At 44.0% G+C, this 20,317-nt stretch overlaps 1 protein-coding gene across 11 annotated transcripts in view; it reads left to right on the forward strand.

Moving 5' to 3' along the window:
• Nucleotides 1-43: 43 nt before the first annotated feature.
• RAB27A (RAB27A, member RAS oncogene family) overlaps nt 44-20,317 on the forward strand; it is a 67,463-nt gene continuing 47,189 nt past the window's right edge. Inside the window, exons 1-4 of one of the 11 annotated variants that reach the window (XM_032481141.1) lie at nt 44-1,418; nt 2,639-3,643; nt 18,079-18,139; nt 18,560-18,602. The gene's annotated coding sequence lies outside the window, so the exon portion shown is untranslated. Of the gene's footprint in view, nt 1,419-2,631; nt 3,644-5,260; nt 7,189-16,922; nt 18,140-18,559; nt 18,603-20,178; nt 20,268-20,317 lie in introns of those variants that run through there. The other 10 variants (XM_032481147.1, XM_032481144.1, XM_032481145.1 and 7 more) reach the window with 10 other exon arrangements.

The following is a 20,317-nucleotide window of genomic DNA, read 5'->3' on the forward strand; positions in this document are numbered from 1 at the left end:
TTAAGGGATATTTTATTTTCTAGTGGAGGCTTATTTTTCTGGGAATGCAGCCTATACATTGGCAGTATAGACTGTATTTATAAAATAGCTGGGAGTGGCATTTATATATATACCACACTATATACACACAATATATATTATATACCACACTATATACACAATAGTGTGTATAGATGAAGTGAACCAAGTTAACTACCTCAGGCAGAACAGCCCTCATTCAGCCTTTAGTTAGCCTGGTTTAATGTAGTTCAGCAGTCTTTCAGTTCTAGCCCTTCTCTTCCCAGGCAGAATGGGGGAGTAAATTGAAAATTCGGGTGGCTCATATCAAACTGACGTTTCAGAGAAGGTAGATGGTGTCACATAGAGTGGTGAAAGCGACACAGCTTAATTGGCTTAACCCACTAATAACGGTGGTCAGGGAGGAGTTGACTTACTATGAAGCTGTTCACGTAGGTAAAAGGTTTTCTGGAAAATTGCTGAAAACATACTACTTTATATTTTCAATGAGAGGTATAAATATAATACATATGTGTAAAATCCTTTAAATCAACTCATTTTGTTATTTTTTTGAAAATAATTTCATTATAACTTAATCTATCTGTGTTGAGTGGAGACCAACATAGGTAACTTTAAAGAAAAAAAAAATTGAAGGAAAAATTACAAAGTAGTACATGCTTATTAAAAAACCCAAACAATTCAGAAAAGAACAAAGTGAAAATTACCATTGTTTGGCACACATTGATTTAATCAGCACCTTTAACAGTTTAATATGAAATTTTGAGCCCATTTTTCTTCTATGCACATTAAAAATATGTATGTATATAAATCTAATTCACGTACGAAGTATCTGCTCTGGACAGGCTTGGCTTTGCCTGGCTACCAGAAAACTAGGGTTCTGTACTGTGTGTCTTCTCATTGTGGGACCCAGGCTCAAAGAGCAGCCCCTCTGGGATATGACACAGGTTAGGATTGAGAGAGATTGAGGCTGAGAGGAAACATGGAATTGTAAGCTTCTGCTCACTTGTGGCAAATGTCTCATGCTGTTGATTTAGAGCATATCATATGGTCCCTGCCCAAAGGTGAGGGCAGGAACAGACTCTTCCTACAGGATGCATGGTCAGGTCACATGACCATGGGTAAGACTACATTATCTTGTTATTCAAGGAATGATAATCCTACTTGAACTGCTCTTGATCTTCTTTTTGAGAAGGATGCAATTGTCAGTTTGGTAGTCACTTAGCAAGTGCCAGAGGATAAGTTGATTTTTTTTTTCCAGTAAAGGTATTACAGCTGTTCAAATTAAAGCCTCAGGAGATACTACTTCACATACACTAGGATGACTCCAATCAAAAAGAGGGGAAATAATAAGTGTTGACAAGGATGTGAAGTTGAAACCCTCGTACACTGCTGGTGAGAAGGTACAATAGTGCAGCTGCTGTGAAAGTTTGGAAGTTCCTCAAAAAGATAAACATAGTGTTACCATATGACCCAGCAATTCTGCTTTAAGGCATATACTCCAGAGTAGTGAAAACATGTCCACACGAAATTTTGTACATGAATGTTCATAGCAACATTATTGTAATAGCCAAAAAGTGGAAATAACCCAAATGTATCAGCCAGTGAATGGATAAACTGGTGGTAGTATATCCACACAAGGAGTATTACTCAGCCATAACAAGGATGAGATACTGATGCATGCTACAACACGAATAAGCTGACAACATGAAAGAAGCTGCATATAAGAGGCCATGTACTGTGTGATTCTAATCATGATGTGCCCAGAATAGGTAAATGCAGAGAGACAAAGCAGATTAGTGGTTTCCAGGGACTAAGGGGAAGAAGGGATAGGGAGAGACTGCTAGTGCATATAGGGGCAGTTTTTTGGGTGATGAAAATGTTTTGAAACTAGATAGTGGTGATCAGTGACAGCTTTGTGAATATATTTAAAAACACTGGATTGTACACTTTAAAAGGGTGAACTTGATTGTGTGAGATTATATCTCAATAAAACTGTCAGAAAAAAAAAAGGTACTGCATCTAGAACAGCAACTGCAGTTGAGGTAGTCTGTTGCTTTCTGCCATTATCCATCTAGTATGTGAGTGTTGGTGGCGGGTGAGGGGGAGCGGTTGGGGAGCAGTGTAGAATATATGTAACAGAAAATTTACTATTTAACCATTTTTAAGTTTACATTTCAATGGCATTAAGTGTAGTCACGTTGTGTAACCTCCGTCACCATCTGCCTCTAGAACTTTCTCTGTTTAGTTTTTTCACAGCCCAGAAAGGTGACTTGAATGGCAATATAGAGATACCTCACTCCTGTATCCTTCAAATCTTTGAAGGTGGCATTAATGTCCACAATTCTTTGCATGAATCGCTTCTAATTTACTGTTTTAGCCAGTGAGGTTTCAGTTGGTACTTTCTACCATAAGGATTTGGTATGGACTGAATGCTTCCCCTCGTTCCTATGCTGAAACCCTACTCCCCAGTGTGAGGGTATTTGGAGGTAGGACATTTGGGAGATAATTAGGTCATGAGGGTGGAGCTCTTGTCAGTGGGATTAGTGCCCTTTTAAGAAAAGGTACAAGAAAGATGCTCTCTCTCTCTCTCTCTCTCTTTCTCGCCCATGTGAGGATACAGCAAGAAGGTGGCTGTCTGCAAATCAGGAAGAAGGCTTTCTCCTCACACGGTGAATCTGCCAGCAGCTTGATTGTGGGCACCTCAGCCTTCAGAACTGTGAGAAATACCTGTCACTTAAACCACTCATTTAATGGTGTTTTTCTATAGCAGTCTGAGCCGGCTCAGGCAGGACTCTTCCTGTGAGGTCAATGTGAGGTCTCTGCTAGCCACTGACTATATGTGTATCCTACCTGCGGGCCTGGGCTTGGGGAAGAACACAGAGTGGGTCCTGTAAAACAAAGCTTAGCTACACCTACATTTATCTTACCCCACGAACCCCACTCTAAACTGAGGGACTGTGGTAGCGTTGACAGCCTCCTTATACCAGTCTTAGCTAAGATCATGCATCCAGCAGTCATCAAAGTCTGAATTCCTCTTTCCCCAGTGCACATTTATCCTAGTTAAAGGCCTTGAGTCTTTGGTAGGAGCAGAGGAAAGTTTATGGTATATTCTTGTGGCACTGAGGAATCCTTCCTCAGGGAAATAGAGCTTCTTCAATCATTGGATCTGAGTCTATGTGATGACTTATAGCAGGAAACTGGTGAAAGGCCATGATTCCTCTTGTGGAGACAGACAGCCTTCTACTCACTAGGTCTTGATTTCCTTTTAAAAATACATATTTGAGTCAAGAAACTCCCCTTCTCTCCCCAAAACAAAAACACCCAGTCTGTCTTTTCCTTGAGAACACCATGACCTGTTAGGCGTCACCACACATCCCTGTGGGTCAAGACACCCTGGCTGCACTCCAGCCTGGCTGCCCATGATAGTAGTTACATGGGCTGCCATCTGTTCCTTGCTGTTTGGGGGTTCTTTTACTTCTCATTGTTACTCCAGAGCCCTGTTGCAGCAGCGTCTTCTGTCAGTCTCAGCTCATACAGGACAGCGCCGCTGAGCTTTTCAGAGATGTCCGTGGCCTCCTCACCAGTGCATCAGTGAAAGGAGTATCATCAGAGCCTTCCTTCCCAGGTAACACAGTCAGTGGTTCTGAGGCCACATCACAGATCCATGTTAGTCCCAAGGGCAGGAGGGCAGGGTAGGGAGAGTAAGGGAGTTAAAGGGGAAAGCCAAGGCAATGATAGATTCTTGAGGGGCCCACTAGATTTGATCCTATGGGATTTTCTGAAGAGAATTTTTAAAGTTTTTTTAACTATTATTTTGAAATAGTTTCAGACTTAAAGATCAAGTGTAAAAAAGTACAAAGAATTTCCACATCCTTGTTATACAGATCCTATAAATGTTAACATTTAACCACAATTGCTTTAATCTTTCTCTTTTCATATATATGTATGTGTATACACACACTGTTGTTTCTCTGAATCCTTTGGGAATAGAATAAGTTGTCCACATGATTTCCTTTTACCCATAAATATTTCAGTGTGCAATTTCAAAAACAAGGATATTTTCATTTATAATTACTATATAATAATCAAGATCAGGAAGTGAAGACTGATAGGATATTATTATCTAATCTCAGATTTCATCCAAATTCTACCAAGTCCCATTAAAGTCCTTTAGAGCAAGACCAATTTTTTTTCTGGTCTGGAAACTAATTCAGGATCACATTTGAGTTTAGTTGGGATGTTTCTTTGGTTTCATTTATTCTGGTTCTTCAGTCATTGTCTTTCATGACCTTGACATATTTTAAGAATATTGGTCTTTTGTTTTGTAAAATATCCCTTAATCTGGGTTTATTTAAGGCTTCCTCATGATTAGATAGGTTGAGGTTGTACATTTTTGGTAGGAATACTGCAGAAAGGATATGTCAGTATGATTCACAGATTCCTATTATTTATTCAGTGAGTTACGATCAAATGTCCTAAACTTGTTCATTATGGCCTACTTCACTCTCCCTCCCTGTTGCTTTCTTCTTTTTGCTCAGAGGTTCCTAGTTGCTCAAACCAGAAACCCGGGTATCTCCGTGGATTCCTTCCTCTCCCTCACCCACTGCAACCAAGTCTTTCTGATACACTCCCCCAAATATCTCACATCTGTCCGTTCATCTTCATCCTCACGGTCATGGTCGCTGCCTTAACTATTATCCCTCACTTGGATTTCAACATGCTAAGTGGCCTCCCCAACCCATCCTTAGCCTTATAGCCATTAAGAAAATGAGTTCTAAGTTCTAGTCCTGGCTGTGCCTCCTATTAGCTATATGATCTTGGTCAGGTTGCTTAGTCACCTTAAGACTCAGTTTCCTCATTTGTATTATGGGGACAGAATAGTGCTTATTTCAATAGGGCAATTGTGAAAAGTAGATGAGGTGATAAATGTAAAGTTCTAGCATATTAACTGAGTCATCATAGTACATGGTCAATAAATGTTAGCTATTATTATTATAATCATTCCAGGGTTCATCATAATCCAGCCTCTGCTTATTTCTCCAGTTTCTTTGATTGTTTCCTTACACTCAGTTTTTCAGCTTTTCTAAACTTCTTTCAGTTGCTCCAATATCTCATTCTCTCTTTTACCTCCAGGCCATTCCTTTGCTCTCTTTTCCTAGAATTCTCTTCTCTCTCACCTTCTTCCCCTTATCTATCCTTAATTTATAAATCTCTTTCTCTAGAAGTCTTGACTTGGTGTCACTTCTCTGTCTTCCAGTTACACTCTAACTTCCCATATCAAGGATCTCATCTCACTGCATTGGAGTTAACTTGGTGTCTCTGAGGGCAGGATCCCTGAACGTAGGAACCAGTTTACCTTGTTCACTGTTGCATCTCCAGTACTTATCACAGTGCTTGACTCACTGAATGAAATGAATGAGTGGGTGATGAATAGACCACAGCACTGCTGTCTGTTTTCTGATCTCCTCCCTGGAAAACTGGTGACAGCCCTGCCTGGCTGCAGGAGTGGGAAGACTGAAGGGAGAGCCATTAGCAGTTGCTGCATTGTTGGCCCCCTCAAATCTTAGCTGATCGGTGACTCCCAAGACTTCCTCTACACATAAACGTGGGACTACTTTTCCTGTCTTAATCTCCATCAACAACAGTTTGATGGCCCTTCTCTTACCTGGGGAACATCCCTGGAAACCATTACCCGACGGTGAAATCTGTTATCCCTAACTCTGAGATCACTGTGCTATAGTTGCCTGGAACTACCAGATTGAATGTCTAGTAAAATTTGGCAATTTCATATAGTTCATCCTATATGTGATTTTGTAAATAATCTGAGAAGCTAATTGTACTGTAATGCAAACTCTGATTAGTTACAGACTGAAAGGATGATGGAATGGGGCAGGTCGGCCTGAGAGCTGGAATTTGTGATGCAAGTGGAGGTAGAATTAGTGGGACGGAACAGATGGTAAGAGAAGCTGGACTAGGGCTTCCGGTCACTTTGTTTTGCTTAAGAAGTGGAATTATTTGGTTGAAAGAAGTGCTTTGCCTGAGAGCCACGGGGGCAGGCCCAAAAGCCACTGTTCAGACCCCTAGGCCACTGGAGGAGGAATTTGGCTGCCTCTGCTTCAGGGCCACAGGTTCAAGCAAGCAGGCCCACCCAAAACCGTTGGCGCTGAGAGAAGCCTCTGGAGGGCAGCAAAGGCTAGAAGATTTCTCCTTACAGGGGCTAGTCTTAAAGGTACTACCTCTTGCCTTTTTTTTTTTTTTTTAACTAATTGCGCTAATTCTTGGAAATTTAATTTAGAGCGGCTTTATAATCTGAACTAGACCCTACGAGCAGAGACCTTCCCTTCCTCCCTTTGTCATTTCCTTCCAGAAATGTATTCATTTTTTCCTGCCGAAATTTTACTACCCCTGCCTCTGCCCGCCATCCCCCCCCACCCCCATCATTTTCAAGAATCCCAGAGCTTTCCTTCATTCGGAGAAGGCTAGGCCCAAGCCTCCTGAGTGAGGAGCTGGCGGGTCCGGACGGCCAGTGGCAGAGCCGGACGCCCTGCACGGGTGCGGTCCCTGGACCAAAGCGGGCACCGCGAGCAGAACCCTCCCAACCCTAACCACCCACCTCCTTCCCCAGAGCCTCAGGAATCCCAGGTGGGATCAAATTTAAAGCTGCTCAGCATCTCTGGCTACAAGGTGGAGACACCGACCTTATGCCCGGGAAAACACCTTTAGAAAATGGCTTTTGGGGAGGAGATTTGGCAAGAGACATCAAACCATACCTTGCAGTGCATGGATCCCTGAGCAGTTTGTAAATGCCACCCTTCAGTCTCTAAACGAAAACAACGCCCTACTGTTTTGCGCCTTCTAGGAAAGGGCAGCGGAGACAGGCTTGGGCCAAATGAGGCAAGCGGGGCCTTTGCGAGGGTCCCTAGTGGACCACTCGCCAGGTGCGGCGGGAGTGGGGACGGCGCCCGAGGAGGGCGGGTGTGCTCCCCGAGGTGACAGGAGGAAGCGGGAGGTGGAGGGTGGAGAGGAGGTCCCGCCCCCACCTCGCTCTCCTTTACGGGAAGTGATGTGAGACCAGACGGAAAATACCCCCCAAGGACCCAAAAAAGGCCGGCAGCGGGTGGACGCGGCGCGCGCGGGGACAGAGCGGCGTGGGACCGCGGGCGGAACCAGGTGAGGCGGCGGCTGCGGGCGGCTGGGGAGGCGCGCTCAGGCCACCGGCGCCTGGCAAGTGCCAGTCTCTCCGGAGGGTAGAGCGAGGTAGCGGCGGGCAGAGGGGCTGGTCCTGGCGCTGCGGATAGAGGCTGAGGCTCCTCTCCCACTCTGAGTGAGCCTCCGAGAAAAGCTGCGTTGCTTCGCCTAGGACCTCAGCAAAGACCCTGCGGTGACAATCGCGGATGCTGGGGGTCAGCTTAGGCGAAGTGTTGATTAGGTGGCGTCCGAGGTTGGGACGGGGCTGAGGTCACCTCCTGGCAGCCTCCAGGTGCGAGGGTCCCCATCGCGCGGTGGGAGGAAGGAAACTTCTCTGGCAGGAGAGAAGGTCCCAGACCTTCTGCACTGCCCGCCTAGTTTCTTACTCTCTCCCACTGATGTCAGTTGAATGATTTAACGTCTTTACACCTTTGTTGATAAGGGTCTGGATGGCAGGCTGCCTGAGTGAGAGAGGATTCTCCCTTTCCCTGGCAGTCAGATGGAAAACTCTACCTAGCAGCCAGGCCCTCCGGTCTTGACTGGTGGTAGGGCCGATGTGATGACAGGTTTCGCTAACTTGACAAAGCTTTGTCTCTGTCCCAGTAGATCACCGAATAAGCAAAGCCAGGCCTGAGATGAAGAAAATCTTTTGAGTCCTTGATTTTGCCTCCCCAGCATTTTGGCTCCTGCTGGCTACTGAGGCCACATGGCTTCAGAATCTTCTGCCATGGGGTCCTCTTTCTTACCTCTATGGGCTAACAGCTGTTTTTTCCTACAAGATGGATTCTCACTTTTTGGTTGAGTCAGATGTTGGAAGGGGGAGTTGTGTTATGGCATATACATTTTCTGTGATTATTGCTGATTTAATTGGTTGGTGCTCCACTGTTCCTGTTCCTTTTATTTATTTCTGTGTTTATTTCTGTATTTATTTATTTTAGCCTTCTTAGAGACTTGCTTTAGGAGGAAAACGCAATTTGGAAAACAGAATTTCTGCAGATAGTTAGAAATGAAGAAAGGTTAATGTAATCCTGAAAAAGCTTGACTGATGAGCATTCTCTTCTATGTTTTATGTTTTCATTCCTCCTTTCTTCCTTTCCTTTATTCTTTCTTCCTCCCTCCCTCCCTCCCTTCATTTCCATGGCCTGCCTTGATTTTTAATTTTGATGAGGTATAGTTTATTTTTTCTTCTGTTGCTGTGCTTTTGGTGTCAAATCTAAGAAAGCTTTGCTAAATCCAAAGTCATGAAGATTATTGCCTATGTTTTAAGAGTTTTATAGCTTTAGCTTTTACATTTCAATCTTTGACTCACTTCCAGTTAATGTTTGTATATGGTGTGAGTTAGGGGTCTAACTTAATCCTTTTGCATATGAATATTCAGTTCTTCCAGCACCATTTGTTGAGAAGATTATTTTCCCCCTTTGAATAGTGTTAATGCCTCTGTTGAATATAAACTGTCAATGTAAGGGTTTGTTTCTAGACTCTGAGTTCCACTCAATTGATCTGTATGTCTATCTTTATGCTAGTATCACATTCCCTTTATTAGTTCTGTATGTGGTAAGGTTTGAAATTGGGAAGTGTGAGTCCTCCCACTTTTTTTTTTTTTTTTTCAGCATTGTTCTAGCTATTCTGGGTCCCTTGAATTTCCCTAAGAAATTTAGGATCAGCTTCTCAATTTCTGTTGCCTTGGTTTTAGAAAAGATGTAAGAGTCTTGAAGTGGGCAACAATCTCAAGGAAACAGACTCTTGGTTTTCCTTTTCCAAACCTACTTTTCCCTTAGTCTCCCCCATCTCAGTTAATAGCAACTTCACTCTTCCAGCTGCTCACATTAAACACCCTGGGGTCACCCCGATTCTCTTTTTTCTGTCATACCCCACAGTAGTCCCTCAGCAATCTCCCTGGTTCTACTTTGAGACTATATCTAGAATAATAACTGTTTCCCACCATTTCCACTGTTTCCACCAAGTTCCTATTATTTCTATCACCTGAGTTACTCAAAAGCCTCCTATGGGGCCACTTTGGTTCTACCCTCACCTTCTACAGCCTGTTCTCAACACAGCAGCCAAAGTCAATCATGTCACTCACTCCTGGTTAGCCCCTAATTAACTAGATGGGTGATGGGGGGAATCCCTTTTGCAGTGTATACATGTATCAGATCACCATGATGTACACTTTAAATATCTTACAATTTTATGTGTAAGGTATATAATTAATTGTATCTCAGTGAAGCTGAAATTTTTAAAAAATATGAGCCCCTGCACCCCTGTGTCATTGTTAGAACAATATTGCCTTCTGAAGAGGGTAATTTTACCCTGCATTTACTTTTTATGCCGTGTGCCGGTTGTGCTTGGACCGTATTTATTCCTCTGCCTCTCAGTCAGGAAGTTCCAGTTTACGGTCTGGTTTCCCTTAAGCTGATTACCTCGGGAACAGACATGAGCGCTGAGTTGGAGGATGAGCTAAAGGATTGGTAGTTAACTTGACATCCACAAGGTGAGGGGTGTGAAGCCAAGAGCATTCAGCTTGTAGGCCTCGTGTCTAGTCATGCAGGACACCACACTCTTCTTGTGTGATTAAGATCTACTAACACTCGTATTTTATTTAACATTAAATAAAATTTGAGGCCTCACTTACTCAAAAGGGAAGTTCAAAGTTATTCTTCCTTTCAGTCTTTTTGTTTTTGTTTTTATTTGGCCTCTATATATGTTACCCATGAGGCCTCCCATTTAGTGCCTCGGCCACTCTTGGAACCACTCACATATCTGAAATCAGACTTTTGATTATTGAAATTGGACTTTGAATGTGGGGTCAGAGGTTGGGGGCTATATTTAGCAAATTTTTTAAAAATTGCATTTTGGATAAACAACAAATAATTTTTTTTACTATAAGTATGTTCTGTGCGATTCTTGGGACATATTTGCACTAAAAAAATTATTTGTTGGTTTTTATGAAGGCAAAATTAGCCAGTGGCTTATATTTAATCTGGTGACCCTGGCCTGGTAAACCCATGTTTATGCCCAGGAAATGCATTGATCGTGATAATGTCCAAAGAATGACTGAGCTGTGGCTCATTTTGGTGACCGCACGTGTGTCCATTTTAGGGAAGAAAAGGACCTGTAAACTCAAGGAGTATTAGAACTGGAAGGAGGTGGGAGAAGATTCAGCTTCTGTAGTTGAAGCTGTTGTTTTGTAGTTAAGGAAATTCGAATCCAGAGATGTTAAGACATTTTCTCAGATCACACAGTCAGTGGCAGAGCCAGAACCTGAACTCTAGGTCTTGTGGTTGGTCTGCTGCATAATGTTTTCCATTAAGGGATCGTGTGTAAGTTGCTTATGTTTTTGTGCTGACCTTTAATCACTTCTACTGCCACCCTCCCACGATTACTCCTTCCAGTCCCTACATCTAACATGTGGCAGGCAAAGCCATCCTCATGGACACCCTGACTTTTCTCTGAGAACCGCAGGACTGTTGAAAGCCACCACTTGGTTGTATTCCCTGTGACGATGCCAGAAAGCCTGTCTTTCGATGTGTTTTTATTGCTTTTACGGTCTTGTTGATATTTTTGTCCCTTTTGAGTTTTTATTGTCAGATGCTTTGGTTAAGGTGGACTCGCTGAGATTAATTCCACAGCCCTGCTGGTGTTGCCTCGTTGACAGCCTGCCTGCTTTGTGTGGACCAACGTAGTAGATATGTATATATGACTTAAACTTTAGGGATGTGTCCTTTCAAAACATTGGGTTGTCTTCTTATTATTTTAAAATTATTCGTACCTATTTAAGAAAGCAGCCTTGAAAACAAACATGCTTCCTCTGACTGCCACTAGAATACCGTATTTCAGAGGCACTAATCCTGTTTTCTCATAGTTTTGTTGATGAATTCATATAAAGCCTTACCAGCTGCCCAGGTCAAAGCATAATAATAAAATCAGTTGCCAAGAGACTGAAAAATCTGTTCGTACTAATTAACTGCTATGCATCTGTCCTGGCCTGATCATACCACGTGGGCAGCTGGTCCAGTCTTATCTGGGTATGTCTGGTTACTTATCTCCTGTGTGTTTGTATCCTTTGAAACAAAGACAGCATCTCAATCGGCTAACTGAAGCTGATGGTAAGGTATTTTGATTCTTGCTGTACTAGCCCGAATATCGGGAGGAGTGAGACATATTGAAATAGGTCTTGACTTAAATGTTCCTTTGAGACACCTGAGAATTTTAAAATATAACCCGTGGTGGCAGTCAGGATTTCCTTGTTTTCTGCAGTTTGTGATTCATTTTCATAATGAGTCTCACCACCACAGGGGAGCAACCCCAGGAATGAGTAAAATGGTCAAGCAGCCCTTGAAAAGATAAGGTTTTGTCTTTCAGTCAGACAGCAGAGACCAAATGTGGCCAAGCAAAGCTGCTGGCTGTTCCAGGCTGGGCTTCCCTTGTCAGGGACAAGGTCATGGTCTTCCTCTGTCAGGGGCAAGGTCAGCTCTCCATCGCCCCCGCTGCTTGGGCACAGAGAGCTGTGAAGTGGGTTGTGGTATTTCCTCAGGGAGTGACTCATCCTGTGTTCCACAGGTCCTGCTTCATTGTGGAGGAACCAACACTGCCAGGAGTTAGTGGATCCATTTCTGGTTTCTAACATTGCCAATAATTAACTAAGGGATATTACACATGCGGGCCTCAGCTGGGCTGACGTCCACCCCTTGTCCCCTGGGGGACATTGGGCAATGTCTGGAAACTTGTCTAGTTGTCACCACTGGGGAGTTACTACAGGCGTTTAGTGGGTAGAGACTGGGGACCCTGCTAAACATCCCACAAGGCACCAGACAGCCCCCTGGTGACAAAGGATTATCCTGCCCAAAATGTCAGTGGTGCCAAGGCCGAGAAACCCAGCGTTAGACAAATCGTTGAACCTCTCTGGCCTGCAGTGTCCGAGTTCCACATTCTCTCCATCATGTAAGTTAACTAAGCCTAACTGCACCACTGTTGTCTTTCCAACCCCTCCCTCACCCCAGTTCTAAGTCATTAAATGTGGAGTAGAGCCCAGGCGTCTGTATGGATATAAGTCTTATAAAAGGGCTCTGACAGGGAGACGAGACCAAGATTCCCTCCCCTCCGGGATCGCGTGGAGAGAGGGCCTCACCCAGGTGCCAGGTTGGTGATTTGAGAGGAGTGGGCCGGGAGGGGACAGCCTGCCAGTAGGATGTGAGAGCTGGGTTGCTGTGCCTGGCTGCTGCGTGATTCAGCACAGGTGGAAGGCTGCCAGAAAGATCTGAGAGCCCTGTGCCTGAAGGCGGGGTCCCTCAGTTCCTCGGAGACTGTGCCCTCAGCCCGTCAGCTTCACAGACCCCCCAGCCGGCCCCTGGGTCCCGGCGCCAGAGGTGCCCCAGACCCCAGAGTTTCCCAAGGAAATACCAAGACTGGACAGTGTCTTCATTAACACCTCGTTTCCTGCTTGACAAGAGCCTCTCTGGAAGCTGAAAGTCAACAACAAAACCACAACCCTGAGTCAGCAGCCTGTTTTGCTGCCCAGATAAGGAAACCTCATGGGTGACACTCACAGCATCGTGTAATTTAAAGGCTGGTAGGCACCTCCCCTCCACCACCTTAGAGGTTCCGAGCTGTGCCCAAGGTCGAGTGGTGAACTGATAGCAGAGAGGATTCTAGGAGACAAGGCTGCTGGTTCCTGGCTGTGTTCTTTCTATGCCCCATGCTCCTGTTTATTTTTTTTAACTTTTTATTTAATTACATGCTTTTTGTGGTGGGATTCTTTTTTTGTTTATTTATTTATTTGTGGAGGGAGGTAATTAGGTTTATTTATTTATTTAATGGAGGTACTGGGGATTGAACCCAGGCCCTCATGCATGCTGAGCATGCACTCTACCCCTGAGCTGTATCCTCTCCCAGTCATGTTTATTAATTGTAACCAGCAGTGTCTTTTACTTCTGAAATATTACAGGAAGTCGAACAAGTATATTATGATTTTCACCTATGTTAAAGTGGTCCAGAAGTATCTGCTCTATGTGCCCACTGCCAGTTAAAGGCCACCATGATTTCTTGCCTGTTCTGCTGTTTTTCTGGTCCCATTCTTGGTCCCCCGAAGCCCATTCCTCACACAAAGCCAGCGATCTTTGAAAAATGTAGATCAGATCATATCCTTCTTCAGTTTGAAATTCCTCAGTCACTTCGCACTGCAGTTGGTATACGATCCACTTGTTCTAACCATGGTCTGTAAGATTCTCCGTGATCTGAGCCCACTTGGCCTTCTTGGCCTCTGCTCGTCCCTGTGCCTCCGTCTTTTAGCCTCATCTGCTTCCTTCTGTTCCTTAAAAATGCCAAGCTCTTTCCTTCCTCAGAGCCTTTGCACTTGCCCGTAACTCTTTTCTTTAGATCCTCACCTATCTGGTCCCTTGACATCATTCAGATTCAACTTCAAATATCACCTCTCAAAGAATCCTTCTGATCACTCTGTGGAAAGCAGCCTCCCGTCAGTCTCTGTCCTATTACTACTTTATTGTCTTCACAGCCCTTGTTACTATTTGAAATTATTTTATTTTTACATTCACTTACTTATTGTCTGTCTTTTCCTGCTAAAATGTTCTCTCTATAAGAATGGGGACTTTGTTTTATGAACTTCTATGTGCTTAGCACCTAGAATAATGCCTGGCATGTGGTGGATGCTAACTTAATAGTGAGTGAACGACAGAGTAACTCAGATGTTGGTGTTAGAGAAGACTGCCTGAGAGATTGAGTTCTATGTAATTCCTATTTTCACACACATTGGACTCTATTAAACTTTATTTTATTTTTTAAACTAAAACCAGAATGCCATTTCAATACAAGAGAAATGGAACTATTAAGTAGACTATATTCTTTTCTTTGAAGATGAATGTACTCATTTGCTCTGGTTAAAAACTCCATGGGAAGTAAGTATAAAAGGACGAGGCTACTTGTTAAGCACAGATCAGGCACAGGGACTTAGAAATTAAAAAGATCCAAAGCTTTAGTGCTGGAAGAGGCCTGAAGGATCACCATGAGAATGGTTCCTCAAAACTGGCTGTCCCTGAAAATCACACAGGGAGCTTTAATTTAAAACCTATGCACACAAAGCCACACGGTTTTCAGTCTCTCCTTGGGAGATTCTAGTTTGTTAGGTTTGGTGTTAGGCCTGGAGAATCCATGTTTTATCTAAATGCTGCTGTAGTGATTGATGGTGCTCAGCCAGGCTGGGGAACCAGTGACCGAGCCCACCTTTGTTCCCAGCTGAATATACTGAATACACTGTGTCTCACTCCGGGTCACCCATATGGGAGGCTGGGAGGTGGCACTCAAATTTCCCAGCCTTCTCTCTGCTCTGTTCATTAAAAACGTAGTAAGAAAGATTCTTAGGGACAGAGGCGGTGCAGCCTCGGAAATTGTGGGTTTATTACTTTTTTCTTTATTGACATGTAAGTAACCAGTCCGGTGTCAAACAGGAAATGCTTAGAGCGGAGTTTTCCTTTTCTATTATAAACTGTCAGCTCAACTCTGTTTTAGTACTGGGCTGTAGAGTGCTGATCAGAGTGCGGTTCTGGGACCAGCACCACCAGCAGCACCCTGGAACTTGTTAGGAATGCAGATTCCTGCTCCACCCAGAACTGCTGAGTCTGGAACTCTGGAGATGGCCTAGCAGTCTGTCTTTTATTCTTTTTTTAAATTCTTATTTATTTTTTAATCAAAGTATAGTCAGTTTATAATGTTGTGTTAATTTCCAGTGTACAACATAGTGATTCAATTATACATATATATATATTCTTTTTGATTATAGGCTATTACAAGTTATTGAATACAGTTCCCTGTGCTGTTCAGCAGGATCTTGTTGTTTATCTGTTTTATATATAGCAGTTAGTATCTACAAATCTCGAACTCCCAATTTATCTCTCATCCCTCATTTCCTTCTCTGGCCAGCAGTCTGTTTTTTCAAGCCATCCAGGTGACTCTGATGCCCACTGAAGCTTGAGAACCACCATCCGCAGGTCCTTTTTCCCACCAAACCATCAGTTAAAGCTGCTGGCCTCGGCATTTTAGTTGGTGACTCATTAACATGGAGGCTCTAACTTAAGCCAGCTATCTGCTTTTCTTGGTGACATTTGTTCAAAATAGGAACTTCTGTTACAAATCTTCATTAGAATGCCACATAAGAAAGGGGGTGGAGAATAGATTAATATTTATTGAACACCTGCTGGGTGTGAGGCCCTGTGTTTGAAGCCATTACTTGTTATCTCATTTAATTCTCACCACCACCTTGCTAGGTAGGCATTATTATCCTTATTTTACAGATGTGGAATCTGAGGCTGGTGGAGGTTAAAAGTGGCCTTTCTTACAGGTCATTCGCCTAGCTTTGGTTGTGCATTTTGCTGTCTGTTGTCTCCGTAGAGGAGCTGCTCTCAAACCTTATTTTGTATAACCAGGAATCCTCTGGGACGTTTGTTATGAATGCAGATTCCCCAGACTTCCTCCCAGAGATCCTTATTCAGGGATCTGGGTGGAACCCAGGATTTCCATCAACTACTCCATGTGATTCTGCAGTCAGTGGGCATTGGGCCATGTTTGGAGGAGTTCTCTCCTGGGTCCAATCACTTTTGCCTCAGTGGTTAGATCAGATGCCTCTCAAGGCTTCTCTGAGTTTCTGCGGTTCTCCACGGTTTTGTGCTCACAGGCCTTGGGCACTGGGTGGGGACGTTGGCAGAAGAAATATGAACATGGGACGAGGGAGCTTGGGAACCCATACAGAGAAGCCTCTTAGACGCCTGGCCGTTGATACTTTCAGCTGCCTCTTAGAGGGTTCCCAGGCCATGTTTTTGTTTTGTAACTTATGATCTTTTCAGTTATCTCCCGCAAATTGTGCAACTTTTCTTACAGCAACTTCATCCTTGTGTTGGTGGGCTGCACTGGTGTGAGCAATTTCCTCTGGGCTATAATTAATATCTTTCAAGTACTGAGCTGCCTTTGAGGTCTGAAATGGCATTTCATCTGTTGGTTGATAAGTTCCCTTACTTTTCAGGCATAGAATTGAACAGACATATTTAGTGAATGAATTGTTAATCTGTTAGGAGACTATGATTTGGTGCCATTGTGAAGGAAAAAAGTAAGATGTAAATTAAAAAAGAATCTCAGGTGTGATGCCTGATGCCCTTCTTTGGGAGTTGGAATGCTGGTTTCTGTCTGGAAGTTTAGAAGCAGCTACTGACATAAGAACCCTAGGGCTCCCATAGTAAGAAAGACGCATGTATCCAAAGATGGCGGAAATCTCTCAGGCCTCTGCCCGGTGGAGAACTCAGCAGTATTGAAATATTAAATGTATTTAATAAGTCTTAGTCCCTGAAACAAATTGTGTAGGACAAAGGTGGAGGGAGAGTCACAAAAGCAAACATTCCTGGGGTGCACCATATAGAAGGCAAATTATTTTTGCCAGTAAGAAAACAACCAAGGTACAGATTAAGTTGCTAAGAATAATTTGTTTTGCCCCTGATATTAGAGTCGGTAATAACAGTAGGTAACTGAGTACAGTAGCTAGAGCTCCCATTTATTGAGAGCTTCCTGTGTGTCAGGAATTATATGAGCATTTCTCTCATTTAATCCTCAGTAGACTTTCAAAGTAAATATTATCCTTCATTTTACAGATGATAAAACAGGCTCAAAAGGATTAAGTAATTTGAACAGTGCTGAGACTGGGGTTTCCAGGTATGTAGGACTGTCAGTGCTAAAACTCAGTCACAGGTAAGCTGGGATGGCTGGTTAACTCAAGTGCCACCCAGCTCACTGCCCTCCACTTGAGAGTTAGGAATTAAGCCCAACGGGCTCTGAGTAGTCAGAGAGAAGGTTCGTGTATGGAAGCTCCCTGACTTGTCCCACAGAGAGATTTCCAGAACATGTCTGATGTCCATTTTTCTCCATTTCACATGTAATTCTGTTCTTGCTTATTTGGTTTCCAAGTGTCTTGTCAATTAGAAGCTGCAGGTTGGCAGGGGAAGGGGTGACTCTAGGAAGGCACACTGATTCCTCTAGCAAGGGACAGATGGCTAACTGACAGTGAAGGTGAGGGCCAGGAGAATGAAATAGAAACTAATAAAACACAAAGTCAATACAGCATCAAAGGGTATTTATTACAGGGCAAACATTCCTTGATAGGCAGATTGAACATTTGCTATGCACCAAACACTGTTTTAAGCACTTTACAGGGTTCACATAATTCAATTTTTACCAAACAACCTTACTATTATCCCTGCTCCACAGATGAGGAAACTGAGGCACAGAGAGGGAAGCAACTTGCAGAAGGTCACACAGCCAGTGAGTGGGAAAGCTGGGATGCAGAGCCAGGCAGCCTGTCTCCAGAGCCCAGATCCTCAGCATCCCATCTCAGTGTGGGTCCCAGACCCTGAGGATGTAGCACATGTCAGTGGTGTTTATTGTGATGGCCTGGAGCAGCCAAGAAAAAAACCTTAAAGCCTGGGCATTACATTTCATTATGTAGTAATTCACTTTTACAATTTTATCAGGGTTCTATGTTGGCAGAGTTCTACCAGGACTGTTAGGAGAGTCGTGAGAGTCCCCGCCCCCAAGCCCATTTCCTGCTCCCCACAGTCAACTGTTTACAATTCTTGCAGTCAATTGACCCTTCCTGGTCGTTATAACCCTCGTCTCTAAATGACGTACTTCTGTTTCCATGGTTGCGTTTTCAGTTTTAGACATTATCTATGGATGCTTTGGGCTAGAAGAAGAGAATTTTTGCTAGTTTTGCCACCTACCCCTACCACTCGTGTGCACCATTTCCGTCTCCTCCTTCTCCCAGCAGTGACATCAGAGTCTTAGTTCCAGCAGCATATCTTGTCTCCTTTCAATGTTTAGGCTTCCCTCCTGGGTTGGGCAGACTATCCGGAGAAGGCCATTTGAACCACCTGCCTGTGGAGTAAGCCTGCTTTCTGCAAGTCCAGCCTGAAGGTGGGGGGTGGGGGTGGAGGTGTCTTAACATTTACTCTGTAGTTTCTCAGTGCCTCCCCTGCTGCCACTGAGGTTGGGGTGACTCAGAGACCCTCTGAGAATTTGACCCTCAGAATTTTACTTTCTCCAGAGAATAAACCTTCAACTTCCGCCAGAGCTAGAGGAGGTCCCAAGGCTGGCAAGTGTGAGGATTGGGGTGGAAACAGACTTCCACCATTTTTAGCCCCACTTTACCCTCCCCCCTCCTCCAGAGGTGTTTGGGGCTCCAACCACCTGAGCCTTTCTGGAGATTCTGTGATGAGCTGCTTCTCGCCTTTCCTACTGGCTGATAAGGAGTCAGCTTTCCCGGGTCTGCTAATCAATGACCTCTTGTTTATCCACTTTCTAGCTTCCCACACTGTGTTGCTGTTGTTTCTACTCACTTTGATTTGGTAAGCTGATGTCTCTAAGAAATAAAATTCTCCTCATTGTTTTATTAGTGAGATTTGGGGAGGTGGTAGCATTAAATGTATTTAGTATGCCATCTTTATGCTGAAGCCTGAAAGACATTTTTGAAAGCTTTCAATACAAGGAGCTTAAAAAAAGGTGGTGTTGCTCTACGGGGAAGGAAGACTGAGAGCTCTATGAAGAATGGGGTTGTCTAAGTTTTGCTTGCTACTCCAAGTGTAGTTCTAGGACGAGGAGCATCTTTGTTACCTGGGTATCACCTGGGTGCTCATTAGAAATGCAGAATCGCGAGCCCCACCCAGACCTACTGAAACAGCATCAGCAGTTTAACAAAATTCCCGGGAGACTCTCAGGCTTGCTGAAGGTTGAGAAGTGCTAATATGAAACTTTACTCAATTACTGTAATTTAGAATAAGCTAACTGGGATGAATTTTAATAAGGGATTTAAAACTTGGTAAATTCCCTTACTAAATTAATTATTCTCCAAATTCCGGAGGTGGCTATGAGAGAATAAAAAGGAATACATATGTTTTCATGAATATGCACCCTTTCCCCTTCGTAAACCACGTGAACCAAAAATTCCATGCCATTTAGCACAAGGGATGTCAGGCTGGTTATGTTCAGGCATTTCCCGTTGCTCACAGTTCTTCCAGTTGGTGATGGGACTTTGCAGATGGTGTAGGAGGAGTCTGCAGTCACACTCTGAGTGGTCCAGGTGTGAGGGTGGCTTCCCCTGGAGGACAAGGGAGGAGCAATTGGTCTCACAGCCAGCATCCAACCCAGTGACAGGCACGTGTTCAACTAGGGATTGTAGAATGAATGTGTCAAATAAGACACAGTTCCTGCCTTCAAGATATTCACCAACCAGCAAGAAATAAACTGGATAATTATCATACTGGGTTGACCTGTTCTTGGAAAGAGTAAGCGCAGAGAAAGGGCATCTAACGCAGCATTACCCGCAGCAGGAGGAGCCGAAGGATTAAGTCTCTTGGAGAACAGATTTGGTGGGTTAGAGCAGGGGCGCTCAGGGGAATGTATCCGAATCACCTGGCGGGCTGCTTAAAACACAGACCGCTGTCCCCTGTCCTTAGAATTTCTGATTCCGTACATCTGGGGTGGACCCACAAGTGTGCATCTCTAAGTTTCCCAGGTGATGCTGATGGCATTGCTGTCACATTTTGAAAACCATTTTAGGGAAAAAAACTGATTGAGAGAATTACAAATAGTTCTGGTGGCTGGAGTCAGAAGGCAGGGAACAGTCAGTGATAGAGAAGGCAAAGGTCTAAGGACTGGGGAGTTTACTGGCGAGGTCGTGGGAGCCATTGACAGGTTCTGCAGAGGAGTGATGGACACCTACTTGCCTTTGGAAAAATCACTTTGGGTGCCGTGTGGCAGATGGGTCAGTGGCTGGGCCAGAAAACCAAATATGTGGTTGATCACAGCCATTTTGATGAGAAAGAAAAACTTGGAATAAAGGTGAGAGGAGAAAAGATTCCTGGAACTTGGCAGCTCATGGAAGTGGGAGGGGTGGGGGGGAGGAGTCACTGAGGACCGTCATATGTCTGGCCGGTGTGTGTGGAGATTGTGTTACCCAAGACCTAGGAAGAGAAGTGGGTCTGAAGCAGGGTCTGGAGAGAAGAGCGCAGGAGGTAAGTTGAGGGAAGGACATGCTGAATTTAAGATCAGCAAGACATGTGGG

This window comes from Camelus ferus, chromosome 6 (genome assembly GCF_009834535.1).
Source record: "Camelus ferus isolate YT-003-E chromosome 6, BCGSAC_Cfer_1.0, whole genome shotgun sequence".
NCBI classification, from domain to species: domain Eukaryota; kingdom Metazoa; phylum Chordata; class Mammalia; order Artiodactyla; family Camelidae; genus Camelus; species Camelus ferus.